Raw genomic sequence first — 16,190 nt, 5'->3', positions numbered from 1 at the left:
CTCCAGATCTGCCATGCAAGCATGAAGCATGGAAGATCTGGGAATTTTAAGTAATTTTACAGATCTGTTCTATTGGTCTTGGAGCCGAAATCTGGCTGTGCATGGCTGCATTGCCAGATGCACTGTTATTTGGCTGTTTGGAGGCCTGGACACAAACCCTGGCTGCATGGGACCTAGCCCTAGGTGGTAGCAGCCTTGAATCATCATTTTACATCTGTTTCCAGCCTTGCATGTGGCCAAAATCCTGATCTGTTATTGAAGAAATCCCTATGACACTATTCATTGGGCTGTCTGGGCAGCCGCTGGCAGCTAAGTGGTGGGCCCATTGGAGAATCCACATGGACCAAAATGAAGATCACCCCTGGGGGTACCTAATACCCTAACATGCATGGGGAGATGATTTGGTCACTGCCCATGGCCAGCATCATAGGAATCTTAGCCAGATCTCGTTTTGAAGACTCTGGGCAATGCACTGGGCGATGCACCCAACGCCCAGAGCCATCGCCCAGTGAATAAATTGCTGCTGTTTTGATGTTTTGTCTTGGGGGACCTCACCCGTTGGCCATGGTACTGTGTGGGAAGGAGGAAATGACCTAAATGCCCCTCCCTACATCTGTCTATATGGGGGAATGCTTGGGAACCCAAGTGGGCCCCGGAAGACTTGGAAACCCTACCTGTGCTTGGTCCTACAGCACTGTCAAGCTGGGGACAACACTGTAAGTCTATTATGACCTAGGGTCAGGTACTAATATTGTAAATGACCATTTTACCCCTAGGGCACCATCTCTGGATGATGTACCAGGACATAGACCTAAGGCCCAGTGCAAGGCCTAGAGAAGTCCAAGTGAAAACCAACTGAACATCGGGTTAACCCAGTGAGCTTAGGTTAACCCTAGGACCACCAGAGATAGATTGGAATATTAAAATGACAATTTCTGATTTATATCTAGGATTTGATCCCGCGCTCGAGGCCTACAACCAGACTACAGTTGGAACTGATATTGCAACCGAGTTCTTAGAACCAGACGCAGGTGAGTGAAGTGTTATCATATATGTATGTGTAACTGTGATGCTATGCCGGCAATTAAGAATCTTAAATTATAAATGTTGTGTTATTTAATTTTGTTCAATTACTCAAATTACTACATAATGATTGTCTGTTGATCAACACACTGTGAATTTTATCTGATGATTGTGAATGTTAGACTAGATGACGTAGTCGGCTTGAAAATGAGGCATGTGGTAGCCCTTAGTATGGGATACGGTTGACACCACCTGACTCATACGATGCCATATAGACATGGGGTTAGAGTTTCATCACCCGTGCTACGCACCCTTGCCAACAGGGGTTAAGGTGTTGGATGCCTATGAGGGTGACCATATGTGTATATGAGAAAAGAAATGAAATGAAATGAAAAGAAATGTGTTTGCACCGGAATGGTGATTATGGGCTATAAGCCAGAAAAGAAAAGAAAAGAGAAAAGGAATGGATTGCCCTACAGGTTAATCACAGAGGGCTGGTCGGGCTGACCTTGATGAACGAATGCGGGAGCTGACTGGTTCTCTCCGACAACTCAATGGGTGTATCGCAGGAAGGGGTAACCAAGCTCGCACTAGGGATACATGTATTGGGGATTGTAGTAGCACTGACCTGACTTAGTTGTATTGCTAGGTGGCTAATAATTAATCTGGACTTGCATATCATGTAGGATCATGTGAATGATGGTTGCATGTGCATGCATGATGATATGTTTTGCTCACGAGCTCAGTGGGGCTCACACTCTGTTATATATGTTTTTTTTTTAGATGATTTTGTAAATCGATGCCGCTGTGGCATGGAGGCTCATTACGAGGAGGAGACCCCTGGTTATTATGATGATATTGGTGTGGACCCCGACGGAGGTCGTGCCGATGAGGCATGCATTCTCAATGGTCATTGATGAAGACCGTTGAAGAGTGCACTTGATGCTTTTTGTCTTGGGGACTCCTTTTTGTTTTGTTAGGAGTTTATCCCCATCTTGCTTGTGGTTTTGCTGTAGTTTTCTTACTTTCTTTTTGGGGTTGAGACAGCTCACCATGTATATTTATATGTATGTATTTTCTTTGGCTCATGTTCTTGTCAGCTTTACTTCTCAGTTTGTGGGTAGTTTGGGGAATGTATCTGGACAAACATATGTATGTATATATTATCATCATTTCCCGTATCGCTACGCTTTTCTTTGTTATTGTAATTGTAGTATATCTGCAGCACTCTGATCTTACTTATGGTAAAGTGATGAATGTGGATCTGTGAATGTAATAATTGCTTCTAGATCCGTGGGATTTGGTGGATTGCCGTTACGTAATTCGGGTCACCTACCTAATCGTCCCAGGGGGTGGTTTGGGGTGTGATAGAGCTTGGTATCAGAGCGTGAGGCTCTTCTTACATTCACGGGATGCAGACTAGGACTAATCAACTACCAATATTAAAACATGTAATAATTAAAAAGCTACAGGGGAGGTGGATGTAAATAAACAAAATATGCATAATTTCCATTAAATTTAAAAGACAACTGTGGCTGAGCCACTACATAAGTTTTGGCTGATAGTACTACTTTCAGATATTTACATAAGCTAAAAAAAAAAAAAAAACTAAATACATCTCGAACAAAAGAAAAGTACATAAGCTAAGAAAAAAAATAGATAAGTCAGAACCACGTAGCATAGACACCAATGCTGGTCAGAAGAACTACTCCGGAGGAGGGAAGTCGCCCGATGGAGGTTGTGACTGGCACGAGTCAACACAATAGAACCTGTCCCAAAAGTCCAAGCACTACTCGACAGATCCCAGCCTGCTCTTCAATGATGTGAAGCCCCGATCCATCCTGGTCGCCATATCAAAAAGCTGAGTGCTAAGACCCTGAAACTATGACATCATCTGTGCCCCACTCAGAAGGCCCTGGAACCTGAGAACTGGCAGAACCCGTTGCCTCATAAGCTGGCAAGTCTGTAAACTGTGCACCAATGCCCTCAATGTCATCATGCCCATCACCTTGCTCCTCTCCATGCTCGCCCTGGATGTCACCCTGCTCATCACCACCCTGCACCTCATCATCTCCTCATCCTCTGGTGGATCACCTTCTGGTACCTTCATCTTCAGGATTGAGGTCTTGTTGATAGGTTTAGACCTATCCTTCTCCATGTACTCACCCGCCAAAGGAACCTCGAAGTGCCAGAAGACTAAAGTAAGGAACTTCCCATATGGAAGGTTCCCATCAGATGGGTTCTGTGCATGATATAGCATAACCTGGAGTAATAGGTATGGGAGGTTTATGACTGGACCCCCTCTGCCTGCTCCAAATAGGCAGTATGTGATATACACTCTCCTCATAGAAATGCTACCCCTATTACCGCCTTTGGGGTAGATGTTGTAAGTTATACACCTACTAATCACTCGAGCACTAGGCTTGTAGGAAGCCTCAGATTTAGGTTTGTCCTGTGACCCTGTCAATGCTTTGAAGACCCTCCTCTTGGTCTCCAAAGAGAACATCTCAGATATGTCAACGTGAGGCTTGTAGTAACACCTCTCTCCAGTATTGGGCAGTCCTAATATCCCTGCTAGTGAGGTAGTGGTCAATCTAATATCCCCTCCCTTCACTCTACTCACTAACCCAAACTCTTGTGCCCCAGGTGGCACCAAGTTGCAGTAGAAGTACCGAACCAAGTTGGGATAACAAGGTTCTGTAGGTGTCAACATAGGGGTCCAACCCCTAGTAAAGAGACTGTATTGGTGAAAGTCAATCCACCTAGACCACCCAACCATTGACTATCTTGAGGGACTTAAACTTGTCCCAATCCTTAAAATGCTCATACCTAGAGAAGAGGAATCGGTCAAACTCGGGCTCCTCCGAAGATGAATCGTCCCTAGGTGAAGAGGGAGGCACCGTAGATGATGATGAAGAAGAATGATCACTCTCAACCCAGAGCCTCTTCTGGGCTACTGACTTCCTAGCCATACGGTGACTAGTAGATATTTTGCTGCAAAAAGAAAAGGAAAAGAAGTAGTTAGGGCAAGGAAATTTAACAAAACCCTAGCTAAAGTAAGGAGAAACAAAGAAAAATCTAATCTAGTGAAAGTAACCAAGAAATCTTACCAAGGCTTGTGTGGTTTCGCGGAAAACCCAAGGAAATGTGAGGCCTTGGTGTGGAAATGGTCACACTATCCGCCAAAGAGCTTCTCCAGGTGTTTAGGGAAGTTTAGAAAAAATTTGAAGTGAAATGGGCCCCTCTTGGACTCATATACTTGTGCCCCGATTCTCTGGGCGATGCATCCAACGCCCAGAGACATCGCCCAATGAATGCATTTTTGCTGATTATGTGTTTTAACACATGGGCACTGTGGTGTTACCCAAAATAACCTTAATAAACTTGGGAAAAGTGAGTATTTATAAAAAAAATATAATCATATTTGGATTATAAAAGAAAATATATAAAATAATAAAATATAATTGGTTAAAACTAATTAATTAAATAAATACAAATGCATAAAATTAAGGGAATACAACTCCTACATGGGGATTATGGTAAGACTCATTGAAAGTTGAAATCTTTTGTTTTGTTGCTAAGGTAGGTACCTTATAATAGGTAAATATACATATACATACTCTTATGAGGATTGTTGTGTGTGTAAGATATTAATATTATGTGCTTGATATTGTGATGTACAAAATGAGTGGAGTGATGCTATGCAAAACCAAACATAGATATGTAGGTATGTTGTAATAACGTATTTATGACGTGTAGGGAGCATAGATCTTACCATATCCATAACCTAGGATAGCCAAGTTTAGGATCTAATAGGTTGTTTAGCCAATCAAAACTCTTTAGACGCTAAGGTACCTCGAGCCAACCCAAGTATGTTCACATTATTTATAGTCATCTGAATTTTAGTAGACATGTACTTAATTCCTTTAATTAAGTATAACTTGATGCTTAGAACCATTTTCTATGACAAGACCCATTACCTCAGCCAAGCCTGGAGACCCCAGCATCATGATTTATATTAGACAACTAAGAAGAAGACTGGTCAAAATACTTGAAATACGAGCTCGTGCTGAAAACCAACTAGTAGTCTACTTAGCTCTTGCAGACGTCAGTGAACCTGTGGAACGGGCTGTCTATTTATCCTTAGCAGACGAGGTTAGAGGCGATATAGCTTATTTATACGTGCAGAGTGTCATCACTAGTTGGAAGTTACAGAGGCTTGCCTATTAGACCAGGTAAATGATTAAAAGTCTTTTACTTAAAAATTTGAAGTCTCTCATATAGTGTCATGCATAGCATATCATTACATAAAATGTATAAGAAAGATAACATAATAAATGAAAGAAGCACTTCAAAACAAACAAAGAAGATGTATCTAACAATCCACCTTACTGGTGCGACTCATGAAGTTCACTGGAACTATGGACTAGGTTTGTACCTGCACTAACTAGGGAATAATTGTTGACCCCAAAGGGCAATATTGGAATATTGAACATGCTCCTCTTTTCAGAGAAGTAGCGATGGTCAACAAAAGAAGAGGTTCCCGTGGTGGTCGCAAAGGAAAACAACCTCGTGTTATACCAGAGGTTGAACTGCCAAATGGGATTGAGGCTTAAAATTCTGAGGCATCGACTGCTTCGTCAGAGGCACCAGCGGCTGCACAAGCCACTGCTGTAGCACCTCAGCCAAATGTGGCAGCCGGCGACGTAACTGCATTCATGACCACTATGATGCGGACCATGCAACAACAACAAGAATTGTTTGGTCAGATGTCCACACAGTTTGCAACCATGATGCATGAGCGTGCGACACCACCACCACTACTCAATCGGCCAGTACTATTTCCACCACCTGTGCCTCAACACTTAGCGAAGAACTCTACTGCCAAAGTTATGGAGAGATTTAAGAAATTCCAACCGCCTGCATTTTCCAAAATAACTTCAGAGGCAATGCAGCCGGAATGGTGGATCAGTGCCCTAGAGAAGGCATTTGAAGTACTTGAGTGCACGGATGCAAAGAAGCTGATATGTGCGAGTTATCAGTTGCAGAATGAAGCCAAAGCTTGGTGGAAAGTTACTAAGCCTAACTTGGAAGCTACCTACCCGAATCTCACGTGGGAGCAATTTAAAGAAGTTTTCTTCAAGAACTACTTCCCAGAGAGTTTCAGGGATAGGAAAGAAGCTGAATTCACCGCATTGGTGCAAGGGACCAAGTCAGTGTTGGATAACCAACAGCAGTTTGAAGACCTATTCCATTTTGCTCCAAAACACCTGAAAGGGGAAGTTAGTAAGGCAAAGAAATTCAAGAAAGGACTCAAGACTGAGATCGGATCAGTATTGTCAATCATGGACATCCGGGATTATGCTCAGATGGTCGACAAGGTGAAGATGATGGAAGATAGATTTAAAGAGAAAGAGAAAGAGAAGGCTACGACGTCACCTGGGTTGAACAAATGGCCAAATAATTTTCAAACTTTGGGATGGCCAAATAAAGCTTATTAAGGAACAAGTTCAAGCCCTAATCCGACTTCGTATCGTAGGCCGAACGTGGGTCAGAACCCTTTCCGCCCCACTTTCAATCGACCTGCTCAACCGACTACGAGTCAAGCGACAACAGCAGCTTCGCCAGCCCGGCCAGCAACAAGTTAAGTGAGCCAAGCCTCAACACCTACTGTTCCACCCTATAAGTGCTATGTGTACAATAAAGAAGGGCACATGGCTAGAGATTGCAGATCGCGTGGGTATGGCAACAACTCGCCGAATCAGCCCTACGCTAGACCTTTTCAGCCACGGGACAATCGAACGCGAGGAAAGGTGTTTGCGATGACGAATGAAGAAGCTGAGGTGAACCCCGATGTATTGACAGGTAAGTCTGCTGAATACTACTAAATTATAGGGAAGAACTGGCTTACTACATGTAACCTAAATTATGTACGAACCCTAGGTACCCTGAGTGTCTCAACCATACTTGCACGAGTATTATTCGACTCGGGAGCATCCCACTCTTTCGTTTCTACCACTTTTGCGAGTAGGATGAAAGATCAACCGAGAGACATCGGGCACGAACTAGTAGTCAGCACACCGACGGGTAGTGTCGTGAGTTTGAAGGAGGTCTACGACCCTTGCCAGATTGATAAAGTTGGATATGAAGGATTTTGACGTGATACTAGGCATGGATTGGTTATCCGCCTACGGTGCAAACGTCTTGTGTGTGGAGAAGAAGATAGTGTTTAAAATGGATGATGGGTCAATCCTCACCTATCAAAGTGAACCAAGAGGAAACCCAGGAGGATAACTTTATCAGCCCTCCAGGCGCGTAAATTGTTAGATGAAGGATGTCAAGGCTTTTTGGCCACCATGATAGACACGGAGGTAAAGATAAAACCCTTAGAAGAACTGAATGTCGTCAAAGAATTTCTTGATGTTTTTCCAGAAGATCTGACACAGCTACCGCCTGACCGCGATATAGAGTTCGCAATTGATCTAATTCCTGGTGCAGCACCGGTATCCAAGGCACCATATCGGATGGCGCCAATCAAACTGAAGGAGTTACAGGTTCAACTTCAAGACCTGCTGAAGAAGGGATTCATACGACCTAGCGTATCACCTTGGGGAGCACCCGTGCTGTTTGTTAAGAAAAAGGATGGTAGTATGTGGATGTGTATAGACTACCGCGAGCTGAATAAGCTGACTATCAAGAATCGATATCCGTTGCCGTGCATCGATGACCTGTTTGATCAGCTACAAGGAGCAAGATTTTTCTCCAAAATTGATCTTAGGTCGGGATACCATCAATTGAAGATCAAGAGCGCCGATATTCACAAAACGGCATTCCGAACTTGATACGGATATTATGAATTCCTGGTTTTATCGTTCGGATTAACCAATGCCCCGGCAGCATTCATGGACATGATGAACAGAGTATTCCATGACGTGTTGGATAAGTTCGTCATTGTGTTTATTGACGACATTTTGGTGTACTCCAAGAATGAGGAAGAACACGCTCGACACCTTACTTTTGTGTTGCAGTGATTGTGGGAGCACCAACTTTAGGCCAAGTTTAGTAAATGTGAATTCTAGCTTCACTAGATTGGATTCTTGGGACACACCGTCACTGAGGACGGCATCAAAGTGGATCCAGGAAAGGTGAAAGCGGTTCTCGAGTGGGAGACTCCGAAGAGTGCCACTAAGATTCGAAGTTTCTTAGGATTGGCCGGATATTACCGACGGTTTATTGAGAATTTCTTGCGCATCTCGGCACCCATGACAAAACTTACAAAGAAGGGAGCCAAATTTGAATGGAATGAAGCATGTGAGAAAAGTTTTTAGGAATCGAGAAACCGATTGGTGACAGCTCCAGTCTTGACCATTCCGGACGGCACTGGAGGAATGGTAGTATATACTGACGCATCCAGGATAGGATTGGGTGGCGTCCTGATGCAAAAGGGTAAAGTAGTTGCCTACGCCTCTAGACAATTAAAGGAACACGAAAAGAACTACCCCACTCATGACTTAGAGCTGCCAGCGGTAGTCTTCGCATTAAAGATATGGCGACATTACCTATATGGTGAAAAGAGTGAAATCTTCAGTGATCATAAAAGTCTGAAGTATTTCTTCACCCAGAAGGAGCTGAACATGAGACAGAGGCAGTGGTTAGAACTGGTAAAAGATTATGACTGTGAAATCCAATACCACCCTAGTAAGGGTAACGTTGTAGCTGATGCATTAAGCAGAAAATATCAGACTGCATCTCTTGCTTCCTTAGTCGTAAGCAAGCAGTTGGTAGAAGAAGCTCGAAAGTTTGATATGGAACTCGTGATTGAAGGAACGGCTAGACAATTAGCGGCCATGGATCTACAGCCGTCTATACAAGAAGAGGTAATTGCGAATCAACCATTGGACCCCGAGCTGGCCAAGATCATTTGAGAAGTACAACAAGGTGTCCATAAGGACCCATACTTTTCTTTGGCCCATAATGGCACACTGAAGTTTTGAGACAGATTGTGCGTGCCTGATGATTATGATGTCCAAGACCGAATCCTTAAAGAGGCGCACAACTCACCCTATACAATCCATCCCGGAAGTACAAAGATGTACAAGGATTTGAAGAAGTATTACTGGTGGATGGGAATGAAATAGACCATAGCAATATACGTGTCCAAGTGCCTCATCTGTCAACAAATAAAAGCAGAGAGACACCGACCGTATGGGTTATTGCAGCCACTTCCCATACCTAAATGGAAGTGGGAAAAGATCACTATGGATTTCGCGATAAATTTGCCCAACACCAGAAATGGCATGAATGCGATTTGGGTGATCGTAGACGGACTGACAAAGGCAGCTCACTTTATACCAATCAAGATAAGCTATTCTATGGAGAAGCTCGCCCAATTATATATAGAAAATATAGTCTGCTTACACGGCGTGCCTGTTAGTATTGTGTCTGACAAAGATCCTCGGTTTACCTCAAGGTTTTGGAGAAGTTTACAAAAGGCATTGGGATCTCAACTGAATCTTAATACAGCTTTCCATCCACAGACGGACGGACAGTCAACTATTTAGACTCTGGAGGATATGCTCCGGGCCTGTGTTTTGGAAATGAACAATAGTTGGGATGCTCACATACCTCTGGTGGAATTTGCATACAATAATAGTTATCACTCCACCATTGGCATGGCACCATTCGAAGCTCTTTATGGACGGAAATGTCAAACTCCGCTATATTGGGATGAAGTTGGTGAACGAAAATATCTCAGGCCTGAGATGATACAAGCGACCTATGACAAGGTGGATGTTATAAGAGAGAAAATCAAGGCAGCCCAGTCAAGACAGAAAAGTTATGCGGATAATCGAAGGAAGGACATTGAATTTGAAGTCGAAGAAAAAGTGTTCCTTCGACTGTCTCCAACTAAGGGATTGCTACGTTTCAACAAGAAGGGCAAGTTAAGCCCAAGATTCATCGGTCCATATGAAATCCTTAACAAAGTGGGACCCGTAGCATACCGATTGGCATTACCACCATCTTTGTCTGGCGTCCACAATGTTTTCCATGTGTCAATGCTGAGAAAGTACATTAACAACCCGACACATGTACTATCAACTGAACCTGAACAATTGGACGTGGACATGACCTACGAAGAGCAACCTACGGAGATATTGGACAGAAAGGAGCATAACCTCCGTAACCGCACGGTCGCTTTTGTGAAGGTTCGATGGGGAAACAACCCGATAGAAGAAGCTTCATGGGAACGTGAAGAGGAAATGAAAGAAAGGTATCCTCAACTCTTCGAATTGCAAGGTAAGCAAATTTTGAGGACAAAATTTTTGTAAGGTGGGGAGAAATGTCCAACACTGCTCCTGACTGGCTGGAATTTTGATTGAAGGACAGGAACCCCTGACCAGGCAACCAAGAACACTGTGGAGTATCACTCCAGTGATTTGGATTAATGAAGAAACCCTGTGCATGTCTTCCTACATAGCTGTCAGAAGATGGACAGCTGACCCCTGCAACTGCATAGCTCACAGCATTATGTATGGCCTGGACTCCAGGTAATCTCTCTCCTCTCCATAACTATGGGACTCACCCCTGGAAAAGTGTGTAAAAAACTCTAATTGGCATGTGGGGACAATGCCCTAACCATGGGTCAAACCCCTCTGCAAACCCCACTGAGATTCAGCCTTGCTGAAATCTCTAGGCATTGCACTGGGCGATGCAGACAAGGCCCAGAGACATCGCCCAGAGTGCAGAACAGCATATTAAACTGATTTTAAATTATGAGGACCACTCATATTGGACATGGGAACCCTCCATAGGTAGAGGGGAGTCTGAGGGACCACCTCATACCCTTGGTTCACTGTGGACCCCACCAGTGTGCCCAGAATCGCTGAGAATGTAGTCAAAAATGCATTTTCAAAAGGGCCCTTAACCAGACAAACAGGCCTTAGTCAGCCTGGGCCTATAAATAGCAGTGCCATGGGTTCATTTAAACCCCTTGGCTACTATTCAAATCGTGGGAAGGGAGAAGAAAGAAAAGAGAGGAAAAGAGAGGGAGAAGAAGAAGAAAGAGAAGAAGGAAGGATTGGGAGGCAGCCTTGCATCCAAAGCTTGGATTCGAGCAGCTCTACACCTGTGCAGGTATATAATCACTGCCCCTACCTGCTGCTCCCTTTAATGCTTGTGTTTTGGATGATTTTCAGCTCTCTAGCAGCCCAGAACAGCTGCGAACTGCCTAGAACTGCTCCAGATCTGCCACACAAGCATGAAGCATGGAAGATCTGGGAATTTTAAGTAATTTTATAGATCTGTTCTACTGGTCTTGGAGCTGAAATCTAGCTATGCATGGGTGCACTATTATTTGGTTGTTTGGAGCCCTAGATGCCAACCTTGGCTGCATGGGACCTAGCCCTAGGTGGTAGCAGCCTTGAATCATCATTTTACATCTGTTTCTCGCCTTGCATGTGGCCAAAATCCTGATCTGTTACTGAAGAAAACCCTATGATACTATTCACTGGGCTTTCTGGGCAGCCTCTGGTAGCCAAGTGGTGGGCCCAGTGGAGAATCCACATGGACCAAAATGAAGATCACCCCTGGGGGTACCTAATACCCTAACATGCATGGGGAGATGATTTGGTCACTGCCCATGGCCAGCAACATAGGAATCTCAACCAGATCTCGTTTTGAAGACTCTGGGCGATGCACCAAACGCCCAGAGCCATCGCCCAGTGAATGAATTGTTGCTGTTTTGATGTTTTGTCTTGGGGGACCTCACCCGTTGGCCATGGTACTGTGTGGGAAGGTGGAAAATGACCTAAATGCCCCTCCCTACATCTGTCCATATGGGGGAATGCTTGGGAACCCAAGTGGGCCCCACAGGACTTGGAAACCCTGCCTGTGCTTGGTCCTACAGCACTGTCAAGCTGGGGATAGCACTATAAGTCTATTATGACCTAGGGTCAGGTACTAATACTGTAAATGATCATTTTACCCCTAGGCCACCATCTCTGGATGATGCATCGGGACATAAACCTAAGGCCCAGTGCAAGGCCCAGAGAATTCCAAGTGAAAACCAACTGAACACCGGGTCAACCCAGTGAGGTTAGGTTAACCCTAGGACCACCAGAGATAGATTGGAATATTAAAATGACAATTTCTGATTTATATCTAGGATTTGATCCCACGCTCGAGGCCTACAACCAAACTGCAGTTGGAACTGAAATTGCAACCGAGTTCTTAGAACCAGACTCGGGTGAGTGAAGTGTTATCATATATGTATGTGTAACTGTGATGCTATGCTGGCAATTAAGAATCTTAAATTATAAATGTTGTGTTATTTAATTTTGTTCAATTACTCAAATTACTACATAATGATTGTCTGTTGATCAACACTGTAAATTTTATTTGATGATTGTGAATGTTAGACTAGATGTCGTAGTCGGCTTGGAAATGAGGCATGTGGTAGCCCGTAGTATGGGATACGGTTGACACCGCCTGACTCATACGATGCCATATAGACATGGGGTTAGAGTTTCATCACCCATGCTACGCACCCTTGCCAACAGGGGCTAAGGTGTTGGATGGCTGTGAGGGTGACCATATGTGTATATGAGAAAAGAAATGAAATGAAATGAAAAGAAATGTGTTTGCACTGGAATGGTGATTATGGGCTATAAGCTAGAAAAGAAAAGAAAAGAGAAAAGGAATGGATTGCCCTACAGGTTAATCATAGAGGGCTGGTCAGGTTGACCTTGGTGAACGAATGCGGGAGCTGACTGGTTCTCTCCGATAACTCAATGGGTGTATCGCGGAAAGGGGTAACCAAGCCCGCACCAGGGACACATGTATTGGGGATTGTAGTAGCACTGACCTGACTTAGTTGTAATGCTAGGTGGCTAATAATTAATCTGGACTTGCATATCATGTAGGATCATGTGAATGATGGTTGCATGTGCATGCATGATGATATGTTTTGCTCACGAGCTCAGTGGGGCTCACACTCTGTTATATATGGTTTTTTTTTAGATGATTTTGCAGATCGATGCCGCTGTGGCATGGAGGCTCATTACGAGGAGGAGAGCCCTGGTTATTATGATGATATTGGTGTGGACCCCGACGGAGGTCGTGCTGATGATGCGTGCATTCTTGGTGGTCATTGATGAAGACTGTTGAAGAGTGCACTTGATGCTTTTTGTCTTGGGGACTCCTTTTTGTTTTGTTAGGAGTTTATCCCCATCTTGCTCTTGGTTTTGCCGTAGTTTTCTTACTTTCTTTTTGGGGTTGAGACAGCTCACCCTGTATATATATATATATATGTATTTTCTTTGGCTTATGTTCTTGTCAGCTTTACTTCTCAGTTTGTGGGTAGTTTGGGGAATGTATCTGGACAAACTTATGTATGTATATATTATCATCATTTCTCGTATCGCTACGCTTCTCTTTGTTATTGTAACTGTAGTTTATCTGCAGCACTCTGATCTTGCTTATGGTAAAGTGATGAATGTGGATCCGTGAATGTAATAATTACTTCTAGATCCGTGGGATTTGGCGGATTGCCGTTACGCAATTTGGGTCACCTACCTAATCCTCCCAAGGGGTGGTTTGGGGTGTGAGATAGGCTACTGAGACAGGCCGATAGTCAATGTTGTAGGATTGGCAGAAAGCTTTGAACTTTGGGTTGTTGAATTGCTTCCTATTGTCTGAGACTAGGATTCTTGGTACCTTGAACCTGTAGATCACCTCGTTGTGAACAAACCTCTCCATCTCGTTTTCTATTATCTTTGCCAGTGGCTTAGCCTCGACCCATTTGGTGAAGTAGTCGATGGCAACTACCAGGTACTTTCTGTTCCCATACGTTGTCGTGAAGTCACCTAGGATGTCCATCCCCCACATGGTGAACGGGATGGGGTTAAGGATGGAGGTCAATTTTGTGGCGGGCAGATGGGGTACCGGGGCGAGCAATTGACATTGTTCACAAGTTTTGGCATATTGTATAGCCTCTTCCTTCATCTGTGGCCAATAGAACCCCTGGCGAAGGACTTTGTAGGCTAGTGCTCGCCCTCCCATGTGGCTTCTGCATATCCCCTCGTGGACCACTGCCAGGACATACTTGGCTCCCTTGGGTCCTAGGCACCTGAGTAATGGTGCAGTGACCGCCCTCTTGTATAGTACCCCGTCAATGACTGTGTACTTTGTTGCGTGCATTCTTATCTTTCTGGCCTCCACCTTGTCTCCTGGTAGTACGTCGTTCTGTAGGTAATTGACTATGGGGTCCATCCAGCTTGGCCCCTCCTCGATCTTATTGACTTGCTTCTCCCGATACGTTGGCTCATGCAGCTTTTAGACGTATACAACACTGGCCAAGTTTCGGAGCTCATTGTTTGCTAGCCTAGATAGGGTGTCGGCTGCGGCGTTCTTGACCCTCAGTACTCGAACCATCTCGAACTTCACGAAATCCCCGATCATCTCTCAAGCATGTGCTAGGTATGCTGCCATGCACTCATCTTTTGCCTCGTACTCCCCATTCACTAGACTTACTACGAGCTGGGAATCACTCTGGATGGCTAGGTGAGTGACTTGGATGGCTTTGGCTACTAAGAGTCTAGCTAGTAGTGTCTCGTACTCTGCTTCGTTGTTGGATGCCTGGATGGTGAATCGGAGGGCGTATTGGATTCGAAAACCCTCGGGGCTGGTGAGTATGAAGCTAGCCCCACTTCTTGCTGCGCTACTCGAACCGTCCACAAACATCTCCCACGACCCACGGTCATGCTCCTCTGGTTCCTCTGCTTCTGGCTCGACCTCTGATAGGGTGCACTTGGCGACAAAGTCCGCTAGGGCCTGACCTTTGATGGCTGTCTGAGGTTGGAATTTGATGTCATGCTCACTTACCTCTACTGCCCAGGTGATCAATCGTTTAGAGACGTCTGGTTTGTGCAGTACCTTCTTCAGTGGTAGGTCGGTGAGTACCACGACCATGTGTGCCTGGAAGTATGGCCTTAGCTTCCTTGCTGTGATCACGAGTGCATAGGCTACCTTCTCGATTTTTGTGTACCTAGTCTCTGCATCCATCAAGACATGACTGACGTAGTAGACAGGCCTCTGCAGTTTGCCTTCTTCCTTCAGCAGCACCGCGCTTACCGCAACTAGGGTGGCGGCCAAGTAGAGTTATACTTCTTCGTTGGGCTCTGGCCGTCCAAGTAGTGGTGGACTCTCTAGGTACTTCTTCAGCTCCTCGAATGCTCTTTGGCACTCCTCCGTCCATGTAAAGTCTTTAGGACTTCGGAGGTTCTTCAATGTCTTGAAAAATGGTAGGCACTTGTCTCCCGCCCGTGACACGAATCTTGATAGGGCCGCGACCCTTCCATTTAGTCTCTGTACTTCCCTGACAGTCCGAGGTGGTGCCATCTCCTGGATGGCCTTGATCTTTGATGGGTTGACCTCTATTCCGTGTACTGAGACCATGAAGCCCAGAAACTTTCCTGATTTCAGGCCAAAGGTGCATTTTGCGGGGTTTAGCCTCATCTAGTTCTTTCTCAATACTGTGAATGCTTCCTCCAGGTCGGTCAGGTGTTGTTGGGCTTGGATGCTTTTCACGAGCATGTCGTCCACGTACACCTCCATGTTGAGCCTGATCTGTTCTTTGAACATCTTATTGACCATCCTCTGGTAGGTGACTCATGCGTTCTTTAGCCCGAACAGTATGACGAGGTAGCAGTAGTTCTCCTTGTCCGTCCGGAATACTGTATAGGACTCACCATCCTCATTCATAAGGATCTGGTTGTACCCAGAGTAGGCGTCCATGAAGCTTAACATCTCATGGCCGGCGATAGCGTCGATCAACAGGTGGATCCTTGGTAGTGGGTATTCATCCTTTGGATGCCTTGTTCAGAACTGTGTAGTCGACGCACATTCTCCACTTTCCATTTGGTTTTGGTACCATGACCACGTTTGCGAGCCAGGTTGGGAACTTCTCCTCTCTGATGAACCCTGAGTGGCTCAGCTTCTCGACCTCTTCTTTGATTGCTGCATGTTGGTCAAGGGTGAAGTTTCGTCGTTTTTGTTGCACGGGCTTCCTGGTTGGACCTATGTGTAGCCTGTGCTCGGCTATGCACCGAGGTACGCCTGGCATGTCGGAGGTCGACCATGCAAAGACATCCATGTTCTCCTGGAGGATA

This window comes from Telopea speciosissima, chromosome 6 (genome assembly GCF_018873765.1).
Source record: "Telopea speciosissima isolate NSW1024214 ecotype Mountain lineage chromosome 6, Tspe_v1, whole genome shotgun sequence".
Taxonomy (NCBI): Eukaryota; Viridiplantae; Streptophyta; class Magnoliopsida; order Proteales; family Proteaceae; genus Telopea; species Telopea speciosissima.
Note: the sequence above shows the minus strand (reverse complement) of the source record.